The 11,751-nt window shown below is 44.1% G+C and overlaps 1 pseudogene; it reads right to left on the bottom strand.

Moving 5' to 3' along the window:
- Positions 1-9,551: 9,551 nt before the first annotated feature.
- Positions 9,552-11,751, bottom strand: LOC123060069 (indole-2-monooxygenase-like; annotated as a pseudogene).

The raw sequence follows: 11,751 nt of genomic DNA, 5'->3' as shown, positions 1-11,751 counted from the left end.
ACAAAAAAGCCCCCAATTAAGAGTCGAGGGTTGATTTGTAAGACAATTATGAGTGTTCTATCAAACTATCATTCCTAAAAAAACCTCTCCAGGAAAAAGAATATAAAATGTGTATTATAACAAAAAAACATAGTAAAAAATCTAACAAAAACAAGTAAAACAATTTCAGATTTTTACTTGAAGTATACCGTAAACAAAAAAGAAACGCTGAAAACTGGAAAACATGTACGTCCATACTTGAAAAAATGCAGTTCAGAGTTACAAAAACTAAAAACCCTACAAAAAGCTTAAAGTTCATGTTTTCAGTTCAGATTTGAATTATGTGTTTGGTTTGCCACAAACGTCACCTTCGCTCCCATCATGTTCTTGAAACGGACCCTTTCATTGCGTGGCACAACCTATTTTGGTTGAACACAAAAAAGCAAAGAACAAAAGTTAGGAGTGGTGTCATGACAAAGACTAATATAAAAAAGAAACAAATGATAAAAATGAGAAAATATATTAAAAAAAGAAGCTAGTGAGTTACCCCTGCGTTTTTGAAGTGCTCCCATACATACATGCTGAAACCGCTTCCCTCACTCTCATAGTTGCAATGGTTCAAACAAACTCCACAAGCCATCTCCTGTGCGCATAAAAAAGAAGCAAAAAAGAAATTAATTAAATGGGTAATTCACTAACAACACAAATACGAAAAAAATAAAAAACTGGATTCAGAAAAGCATAACTAGAAAATGAATAATTGCAAAACATCTAGATTTCAGCATTTACTCCTGTAGGTTTATGACTGTGTGAACCCAAACCTTGCTTACCAGATGCTAAGCGCCATTATTTAGACAACAAAAAAGAAATACTGCTGCCCCTAATTAATCTAATGCGCCATTATTTGTTGGCACATGCCCCTAGTACCAGTGGTGACAAACTACTAGGGGCATGTGCCAGCAAATATCCCTGCTGTGTTAGCACTCAGCAGAAACAACAACGAGATCAAGTTGTAAAAAAAAGAATAACTAGTAGAGGTTATATCCTAACAAAAGGTCAACTTAAGAACCCTAAAAACACATGCTCCCCCTGTATAGAAGCGTGGAAGAACGGGCTTAATTAATATTTGTTCTCCTGCAAACGAAGTCCCCTTGATTTAATGACTCTCAAAAAGTCATAGCATAAAAATAGCAGTACTGGCAGTACTTTTGCTCAATACTATTCCAGATCTTCTCGGCCAAAGATCCTAATTAATCTCTAAGTACCTACAAAGCAAAAAAATAATATTAGTAGTACTCGTAGTACTAATTCTGGTCCTACACATGTATGGATCAATCAGGTCAGCTCTAGTGCTGTTGAGCTTTTGCACCTGCACAAAATTGTAAAAAAACCAGTACCACACCAGAAAAATGGGTTTGAGTAAAAATCTAAAAATTTAAAAATCAACATGCCACTGCTAGTGATGGGTTCAGTAATCATTATCTTGATTCCATAGAAAAAATTAGAGCATGGTACTGATTCTAGGGTTCAGCAAAATCTGAAAAACAAAAAAAATGATACTGCTAGAAAATACGTTCAGTAATCGTTCTCTTTGACTCCTTAGAAAGATTTGAACATGCTACTGATTAATAAGGTTTCAGCAAAAATCTGAAAAAACAAAAAAATACAAGCCCACTCCTAGTGATAGGTTCAGTAATAATCTCTTGTTTCCAGAGAATGGCTTCAAAACAAGCTACTGATTAATAGGGTTTCAGCAAAATCTAAAAAAAACATGTCACTCCTAGTGATAGGTTCAGTATTAATCCTCTTGTTTCCACAGAATGATTTCAACATGCTACTGATTGCACAAGGGTTTCGGCAATCTGAAAAAAGAATCAAACAAAAAATGGACGCACTACATACCACTGCTTGAAGAAAAAGGACACAAAAAAATGACTAAATCTGGGAGGGATTCCATGCATCAAGCTACTAATCTAGAGTTGATCCAAACAAAAAAAGGAACCCAATCCCCTCAGATCTGAAGCAGAGCGCCAATAAAGAAACAAAAAAATTGGAGGAAAGAGGGTAACACTTACTCCACTAGCAGCATCACCCAGGCTCTCGCTGGCCGTTCAGGAGCAAAGGCGATTTCTTTCGTTCCACCGCAGAGATCTTTGGCTTTTTTGACAGAGAAAGAATAGAGAGATAGAGGAAGAAATGGAGTGATTACTGGCCACGGGGTGCTCTCGGCCGCCGCTTCCCATTCCATTTATTTACCGCGGCCAAAAAAACAAGACAGTAAAAAAAAGAACAAACAAACAAAAAGGCCCACCCGAGCACCTGTCCAGCCCACAAAAGGCAAGCGCGATGACGCTCCTAAAAAAAGAAAAAGGGGCTGGTCGGCGCCTTATATAGGCCAAAACATAGGACAAAGCACCCAACACAAATCTTGAAACGACCAAAGCATCCAATGGCTAGCTCGTCGACTGAGACTGAGATTTAGCAGTTCTGTTGGAAAATTTATCGGCTGCTTGAACACATAAAATGTACACGAGCTTCTGAACATGGAGATTTCCTGAACTTGTATGCACTGGGCTCTTTTGATTTTCACGGCTAAGCCTTGCCCGCTTGCTTTTTTTTTGGAGAAGGAGCGCATCCATCAGAAAGATGCATACGACCACATTTATTAAAAGCAAATAGGTTCAACAAAGATCATGAACTCCGTTACAAACTAGTCCCCAAACGGCTCATAAAGAGCGGATAATAAAAGCCACAGTCGGCATGCAAAATAAAGATAGGAAAACTAATTGCCTATTCTATTACATGACCGCCATCCAAACCGGCTGAATATAGCCCGAGCTATCATTTCCCATCGGGCAGATCCAGTAACCAAATGCTCCCTGACCTTCGTCCGAGTGAGTAGCGAGCACATACGGATCAATGTAGTAGCTTGGAAGATGACCTGCAAAAAATGAGTATTTGTTGTTCTGTTAAAAACCAAATTATTTCTGCAGTTCTAAACTGCCCAAAATAAAGCACATACTCCTATACGAATGTGTTTAGCTGTTTGGGTCTCTATCCCATCCAGCCATGTCCCGCTTGCTGAAGGTCTTTCAGATTAAAAATTAGACATGGCGACATGTCTCTCACGACAGAATGTTGAGGTTCATTCAAGAAAATTAAACAACGCATCCAATTGTTGTCAGCTTTTGTAAAGCACGAATACAGATTACAAATGCAATATAAAAATCGTACAGCACAAGGGCTTTTACAACACAAGCATCAGTTGTTGGAAATTCAACACCTGGGACGAAAAAAGTTACATAATCGATCATCCAGCGAGAAGCGGCTCATTCGGCCTGGGCAGAGCCGCGGCAGCGGTGCAGTTGACTCACTTCAGCATCAGGCAACGGCTCGCCCAACTCCTTTAGGGCATCTCCCAGGAGATGGGCAGGCGCAGCGGCATGCGGCATGCGGCAGCGGCTCTCTTCAGCTGCGGCGCGGCGGCGGCAGCAGCAGCAGCTTACATACGAATGGAGGCAGATCTGAGCCAAATAATTTTCCTAAAATTATTAAGAGCGGGTTATCTAGAAAACAGACTAAAAATGGATGGTTAATTCCACGTGTGTTCTGCCACCGTCCGTCGCTGATCCATTGCTTAGCATAGCAAGTTTCTAGATTTTCACAGGATATGTCCACGTTAAATAATGAACAAAAAGGTGTTAATGATATCAAAAAGATGCAAAAAGGTGTTACATCTCCAAAAATGGGACTTGATGTCGTTGTTGTTGAGACATACACAGCAAGGTTGATCAACTGGTTGCACCTCTTAAAAAAGGAGATATTAAAACCCCGGCCACCGCATCAATCGAGGCATAAAACCATCTTTATTAATTACTCCCTCTGTTTCTAAAAAAAATAGAGATCCAATATGAACTACATACAAATGTATATAGACATACTTTAGAATGTAGAACTATATATGGTGGATCTCAGCCCTTGTTGATGGGAGGGTTCTGTTTTATATGTTGTGAGTTTTGCTAGGGTTTGTATTCTGCTCGGGAAGACAATGATACATCGCTGAAGATGAAATAAGGTTCTCCCCGCCTAGGCCCACCCCGGTGGTGTATTTAGCATTGTCGGAGGGCGTGTGGAGGCGTGTCTCCGGCGGATCTCTTATGATTCAGTGGGTGGTTGTCTTTGGTGGATCCGCTCGGATTTAGTGTTCATACGTTTACGTAAGTGTGTTTTCAGGTTGGATTCTTCTTATCTACACTTTTCTTTATTGGCGGTGGTTGCCGTCCTTCCGTGCTGGTCCTATGAGGCCTTAGCATGACAACTTGTAGTGTTTACTACAACACATTTTTCTGGATCCGGCGAGTGAGGGGTGGTGATGGTGACGCGCTTCAATGCTTGTAGTCGTTGATAGATGGTCTATGGATCTTGATGTAATGGTTAGTAATTCATGTTTTTATAATACTGCCATGATTGATGATGGGTAAATTGGAAGTTTTCCGCAAAGAAAAGTATACATTGTCGCAAAAGAGAAAGAAACATGAAAAGTTCTCCTTGCTAGCTCTGTTTTATTGTTCCTCTTCTGCTTGGTAGAAACGAGGGCATCACATGCGTGATTAAAAAAACAGTTTTGCTAAAGCACATCTAGATGTGCCATAAGTATTGCATATCTAAGTCATATGCCATTGATCTTACATTGAGATTCGTGTGAATATTTTTTTTTCTTTTTCTTTTTATGCTTGATTCACTCACTTAAATGTGCAATAACTAAAGCACATCTAGATGTGCCCTAGACACACCCAAAAAACAAAGATGAAACGATGGAGGACCAGATGCAGCAGAATCAAGTGTGAGGCGGATGCGATCCTAGGATCGCTGTCGAATAGTAATAAATTGAAGTAACCGATCTTTCGAAATTATTGTATGGAAAGCAATCAGCAAATAAATATATGGATATCACAGGTTTGGAACGTATCCTTGGCATGGCATATACACCTCCTTAATTTTGGAATCGTAAATCGGGCGTAATCAACGCACCGCACCATAAAACTGCTCCATGTAGGCCTACAAATAGTCGGCAGAGAAGGATGCAGAACAGCCTTACAACAAGCACAAAACACACGTACAGTAAAAGTATACGAGAAAAACAATGGAGGCCAAGCTAATGAAGATCTTCGCCATGCTGATGCTCTTCTCCCTCTGCAACAGAGGTACTCCTCCATTCATATTCACTGCCTTGCCTTGATCCAAATCAGACAAATCTCTTGCTGAATCCTGTTTCTTTTCTGGTGGTATAGGCAACGCGGAGTGCACCCTATCGGACCTGCACGTGACCCAGACCGCCACGGGGAAGAACGCTGGAGGGAACCCGGAGTACGCCGTGGAGGTGGAGAACAAGTGCATCTGCACACAGACGGACGTCAAGCTGCTTGCCCCTGGGTTCAAATCCTCGGAGCCCGTGGACCCCCAGGTCTTCCGGCCCGACGCCGACGGCAAGCTCGGCACCCTCAACAACGGCTCCCCGGTGTACTACGGATACAAGATCACGTTCAGCTACGCGTCGGCCACCAAGTTCAGCCTCAGGCCCTTCTCCTCCAGCATCGCATGCTCGTGATTGGAAGGATTACATGGAATCGTTTGGGCCCGATGAATAAGTTTGTGTCGGTTGATTGATCATATGCACGTCTGTAAATAAGTCCCCACATGCATGAAACATTGGTTTGAGAATTGATGAAATTCAAAGGTGGATATATAAGTATTGGTAAATTTATCGGTTTCTTGAAAAAAGAAATTTACCCCAGTGAAGTTGTGAAAATCCAAGAAAAAGTCAGCGTATAATATACACCCTCAATGTACTATGACCCAAAATCTTTAGATCTAAACTTGTTTGATAGCATCCTGGGAATCTAATATCTAGAAATTTGTGCCATTGTACCTCATTCGCTTAAAAACTGTAATTAGTCTATGTTTCTCGAGCTGCAAATTGAGTTTAATAACGCTCGGCAGATTATGCAACGGCTTGAATGATTCTTCGGCAGTGTGTTAGAGTAGATCTCGGCCTCGTTTCGACGTTCGTGGGCAGATCGTGGCCAAGAGAGTTGGGTTACTAGCGCTTTCTTTTGTTCTTTTGGTACAAATAACCAAGAAAGCAGAAAAGGCAATAAAGTCGTGCGTTGAGCAGAACACTCGTGTAGGACGGATTGTGGCTAAGAGAGATGGGCTACTAGAGCTACTTCCTAAGGCAATAAACACTCGGCTCTCTTGCGTGCGCAACTCCGATGGCTGATTTGCAGCCAACAGTCACAATTACAATATGATATGAGAGCTAGCAGATCGATGGCGCATGCAGCGATGGCATGCCGTAACATCAAGAGCAACGTACAACATCAGTGTCAACGGTGCAACACCATTGACACCATAACATCGGTAAGATTGCGGTGAATGAGTGGTGAGGGAAAGCGGTGGATCTGCCCAATATTCGACACTCACCTACACCAACTACGCTGACATGCCACTTGTTCTGTGTATGCAGCTGCGCGCAGCTCCAGGGCCTGTGGGCGCCATGGAGCTCTGGGACAATAACTAGCGTGACAATCGCGCCGCCCGGGCGACGCTGCTCCATGCGGTTCCGCCAGAGATGGTGCACATGTTGTCCGGCAACAACAAAGCCAAGGCCGTCTGGGACACGTAGAAGACACTCCAGATGGGGAGTGAGCGTGTGCGGGAGGCACACGTGCAAGTCTGTCATCGCGAATTGAGGAGCTCTGCTTCTTTGATGGTGAGTCAATTGAGGATTTTTCTTGTTGCCTCACCTTTAAAACGACTCTGTGACAGAGTACCGTGCGGTTCTCAATTCCTTGCATGCGGGACCGTGAAAGTACTGGTATATGGAGATGGCGACCGAGTTTTTCGTGGATCTATAAATTCTCACCATCGAGGGGCTATCAGGACGCCTGCAAACCATGGAGAAGAGCTATGACCTTGGCGACATTGATCGTGGCCTTAGGAAACTCCTCAACGAGGAGCAATGGGCGCGCGACAACGCCAATGTGGCTAGGGATTGTCGTCTTGACAGGAGGGCGGCAAGGCGAACACCAATATTCAGGTCACATACTAGATCTCAAGTCAGTAAAAAGGCCGAGAAGGTGGCGGCAACAGTAGTGCCGAGTGCCGGAATGGGAACTACTGCTACCGCGGCAAGCTCGCCCACTGGGGAAGAGAGTGCCAGAAGGCATAGCGTGATCGTGAGCATAAGTACCATGATGATGTGGCCTAGGAGGTGGACCCACCGGACTGCTCCTGGTCATCAGCAGTGATGAACAAGGGAAGCTGCTATGAAGCCAGAAACCTCTTCAATGGTAGTGATTTGGCTGCACTGGTAGGTATTTCGGGTGCGAACCCACAACTAGCATCTTCCTCAATGAAGAGCATGTGGTGCCGGTCCCCTCACTAGACAGACTGAGGTACCTCGTAACCAGCTCCAACAACCACATGACAAATATGTGGGGGATGTTTTCAAAGCTCGATGAGGTGGTGAGCGGCACAGTGCGGTCGGGGATGAATCTGTTGTCACCATCAAGGGGAGGGGCTTAGTCCTCTTCCTGTGCCTCACTGATGACCAACAGGTCCTAACAGATGTCTACTGGCCTCCTCCGCTCTTCGCTGTTCGGGTGCCTATCATCATAATGTCGAGGCACATATGATTCGCCCCTCGGAGGGGGCGTAGGCACTCGGCGGCGGTCATCACGGTCGAGCCGACGATCCTGTGCAAGAACCACTTGGTAGTTGTGACAAACTTCCTGATTTCCGAGACTGTTGCAAGTGTGAGGCGGATGGAGGACTAGATGTAGGAGAATAAGTGTGAGGCGGATGCGATCCTAGGATCGCTGTCGAATAGTAATAAATGGAAGTAACCGATCTTTCAAAATTATTGTACGGAAACCAATCGGCAAATAAACATATGGATATCACAGGTTTGCAACGTATCCTTGGCATGGCATATACACCTCCTTAATTTTGGAATCGTAATAAAAATCAAAAGCGTTATATACAAAGGTAAATAGTGCGTAATTAACGCACCGCACCATAAAACTGCTGCATCTAGGCCTACAAATAGACGGCAGAGCAAGATGCAGAATTGCATTACAAGTTTACAACAAGCACAACACACACGTACAGCAAAAGTAGGAGAGAAAAAAATGGAGGCCAAGATGATGAGGATCTTCGCGATGCTGATGCTCGTCAGCCTCTGCAGCAGAGGTATTCAATTCGTTGATCCACTCTCCGAATCCAAATCGGACGAATCTAATTTTCTCATGTCGATTTTGATCGATTTCTACTTGTTTTTGTTGTTGGTGTTGGTAAAGGCAATGCGGAGTTTCGGGAGTGCACCCTGTCGGACCTCCACGTGACCCAGACCGCCACGGGGAAGAACGCCGGAGGGAACCCAGAGTACGCCGTGGAGGTGGAGAACAGGTGCATCTGCACACAGACGGACGTCAAGCTGCTTGCCCCCGGGTTCAAATCCTCCGAGCCCGTGGACCCCAACGTCTTCCGGCCGGACGCCGACGGCAAGCTCGGCACCCTCAACAACGGCTCCCCGGTGTACAACGGCGACAAGATCAACTTCAACTACGCGTCGGCCACCAAGTTCAGCCTCGCGCCCTTCTCCTCCAGCGTCGCATGCTCGTGATTGGGACGATTACTTGGAATCGGTGGGCCTGATGAATAAGTTTGTGTCGGTTGATTGATGATATATACGTTTGTAAATTAATCCGCACATGCATGAAACGTTGCTTTGAGAATTGATGGGTTTGTTGAAATTCGTGGAAAATTTTGTGAAAATCCCATGAAAAAGTCAGCACATAATATATAGCCTCAATTCGTCAAAAAAAATTCACCCTCAATGTACTATGACCCAAAAACTTTAGATCTAAACTTGTTTCATAGTGTCATGTGAATCAAATTTAGATCTGGAAATTTGTGCCATCAGAGCTCCCATTTGTTGGAAATTTGTTTTTAGTGTCTGTTTGTCATGCTGCGAAACAAAATTAAATATAAAAACATGTGTCTTGGTTGACTATACGTGCTGAATTATTTTCGGAGATGTTCACAAGTTTAGAGATATGTTCTCCTTGGCAAGGTTTTTATTGTCGTAAACAAAACAATTTCGGGTCTCACCCAATATCAGAACTTCTGTAAAAATTGGATTTTGAGATTTCAAATTTCATTGGATTTTAACCTAATTTTAAGAAATTAGATTGAATTTGGTTCAAGATTTCAGGAATTTTTTGAACTTTTCAATGAAATTTCGTTGATATATTTTTAATCCTGCTCCTTGGTATTATCGGTAGCATTTAGAGTTCTTTCAGCCAGGCTTGTATATGATTTTAATGGTCGACTAAGCATCCGAGTTTTCAGTTCGTGTTTGTAAGTGGCCCGTGCATTCGTGCAGGCAACCATGCTACATTGACATTATGTATTTTATATTTTATTTCATTTGTTCATAATGATAAAAGTAGTTTGTAGTCAAACTTCTCCATTGACGTCTGACAACAATATTTGTAGCTACTGTATAAGAAGGAAGAATTGGCCATTATTTATTTGTACCATTATTGCCGATAGCACCTTCTTTACAAAGAAAAGCATTATGCGATGTAACACACTATTTAGCTTAGTTTTATTTTCGCGATTGCATGCGTGATTTTGGAATCAACAATAGTTTCACCTTCCGACGGACGGTTAGCCCAAACACCTCTGTCATATCAATATTTTTTCTCTCAACCCCAAGCAGAAGTTCCCAGTCAAAATGGCACACAAGGTTTGCCAACATAAGCTCGACATTCACGATTCCGAGGTTCATACCAGGGCACATCCTCCGTCCTGCTCCTAACGGCAAGAACTGGAAATCATTCCCCTTAAGTTGACATGCATACTGCTGCCTTCATGTGTAAATCTTTCAGGAATGAACTCTTCCGCATACTCCCAGGAGCTCGGGTCCCTACCAATGGCGCACGCATTGACGACCACACGCGTCCCAGCAGGAACTATGTATCCATCGATGGTGCAGTCAGCCATGGCAAGGTGCGGAGCAAGGAGAGGAGCAAGACGATGTAGCCGGAGCGACTCTTTTATGGCTGCTCTTAGGTACGTCATGTTGTTCATGTCGGTTTCACTAATAATTTCTCGTCCTCGGGGTGCAATACCCCTCACTTCATCTTGTAGCTTCACCATAAGTTGTGGCTTCCTCATGAGCTCAGCCAAGGTAAATTCGAGAGCATTAGCTGATCTGTCTATCGCACCAAAAAATACATCCTGCGTATATCAATTAATTAGAACAATGAAAGATGTATACACATCAACATGTTTAGTTTGAAAGGTATTATCTATACTCACGGTAAGGAGAGCTTTCATGTGCTCTCTTGTGAGATCATACGTACTCCTGTTGGACAGACAACATAATATCCACAAAATCATCATCCTTGTGATCAGACGTTGAATTGCGCTTGCTTACACGATCGTCGATCACCTTGTCCTACAAATCGGCCCATCTGTTCCTCACTCTTTTGGCCTTGGCACAAACCGCCTTCTTGAGCACTCCTACCCTACCCACTGTCGGGAAGTACTCCTCCAAATTGAACCCGCCTAGCAGCCGTGAGGTATCCTTGATGAGTTCCCCAAACAACTTGCTTTGATCATCTTTCAGGAAGAACTTCCCCGACACAATGCGGCACGCCATGTCATTCGCGAATGTGTGGAGCAGCTCGCTCATGTCCACCGCAGCATCAGCAGCTGCTGCCTCGTTGATCTTAGCCATCGCCATGCTGACCTATAATAGCATAGGTCGTAAAGTATGAGAAGCTAACATTTACATATGTGGTACTTTCTCGGTCCAGGTTAATACATAAGTTTCCCTGGTATTTTGGGTCAAAGGTGGACCACATATAGATTCAACTACCGTTGGATTCGTATTCAAAAGCAGTTTCAGGTGGTATCATTTCTTCTACATAAAGTCTATATTTTACTATTAGTTAATTTTATTTTAGAAGTTAAACACAAACTATAAGCGAAACTAATAAACCCGGACGGAGGGAGAAACAGTTCGCAGAGGACCACATGAAAGTCCTTTCCGTTATTTTGTTTCTGACGGAAGTGAGAGACCAATTCAGTACGAGAATAATGAGAGCAAGATCTTAAAAGAAAGGCTATCAGCACCTGGAAATTTAAATATAATTAAAAATCAGTACCTCCTCCGCGGCGGAAAGACTGCACCTTCTTGACGCTGAGCATGTGGGTGGTGACAAGCTTCCGTGCTTGCCGCCAGTACTCACCGTATGGCACAAAGCCGATGTCAGATGAGCCGTACATGATGGTGTCGGAGACGACAGAGTGGGGCCGTGATGCGAAGACGTGGTCGTGGGTGCGCAGCACCGCCTCGGCGGCGCGCGAGGAGGATACAACGAGGTTTTGCACGGCGCCCAGACGGAGCAGCATCACGTCGGGGCCATGCTTCCTTGCGAGGCCGCGGAGAGAGACGTGGGGGAGGGAACTGATGAGATGGAGGTGCCCGATGATGGGCAGCGCCGACGGCGAAGGCGGGAGGCGCTGCCTTTTCACACTGAACTTTCTGGTGAACCAGTAATGCACAGACACGAGGAAGAGAAGGAAGAGGAAGAGAAATAACCATGACCGTGGAAGGGTCTCTAGCAAGAGTTTCTGCAGGAGATCCGCCATGGCGAGCCGACGTCTGGAGTGACTGGCTCTGTAAAAGTACTCACT

The sequence above is a fragment of the Triticum aestivum genome, chromosome 3A (assembly GCF_018294505.1).
Source record: "Triticum aestivum cultivar Chinese Spring chromosome 3A, IWGSC CS RefSeq v2.1, whole genome shotgun sequence".
NCBI lineage: Eukaryota > Viridiplantae > Streptophyta > Magnoliopsida > Poales > Poaceae > Triticum > Triticum aestivum.
The sequence above is the reverse complement of the archived record's forward strand: the minus strand, read 5'-3'. Positions and strand labels throughout refer to the sequence as shown.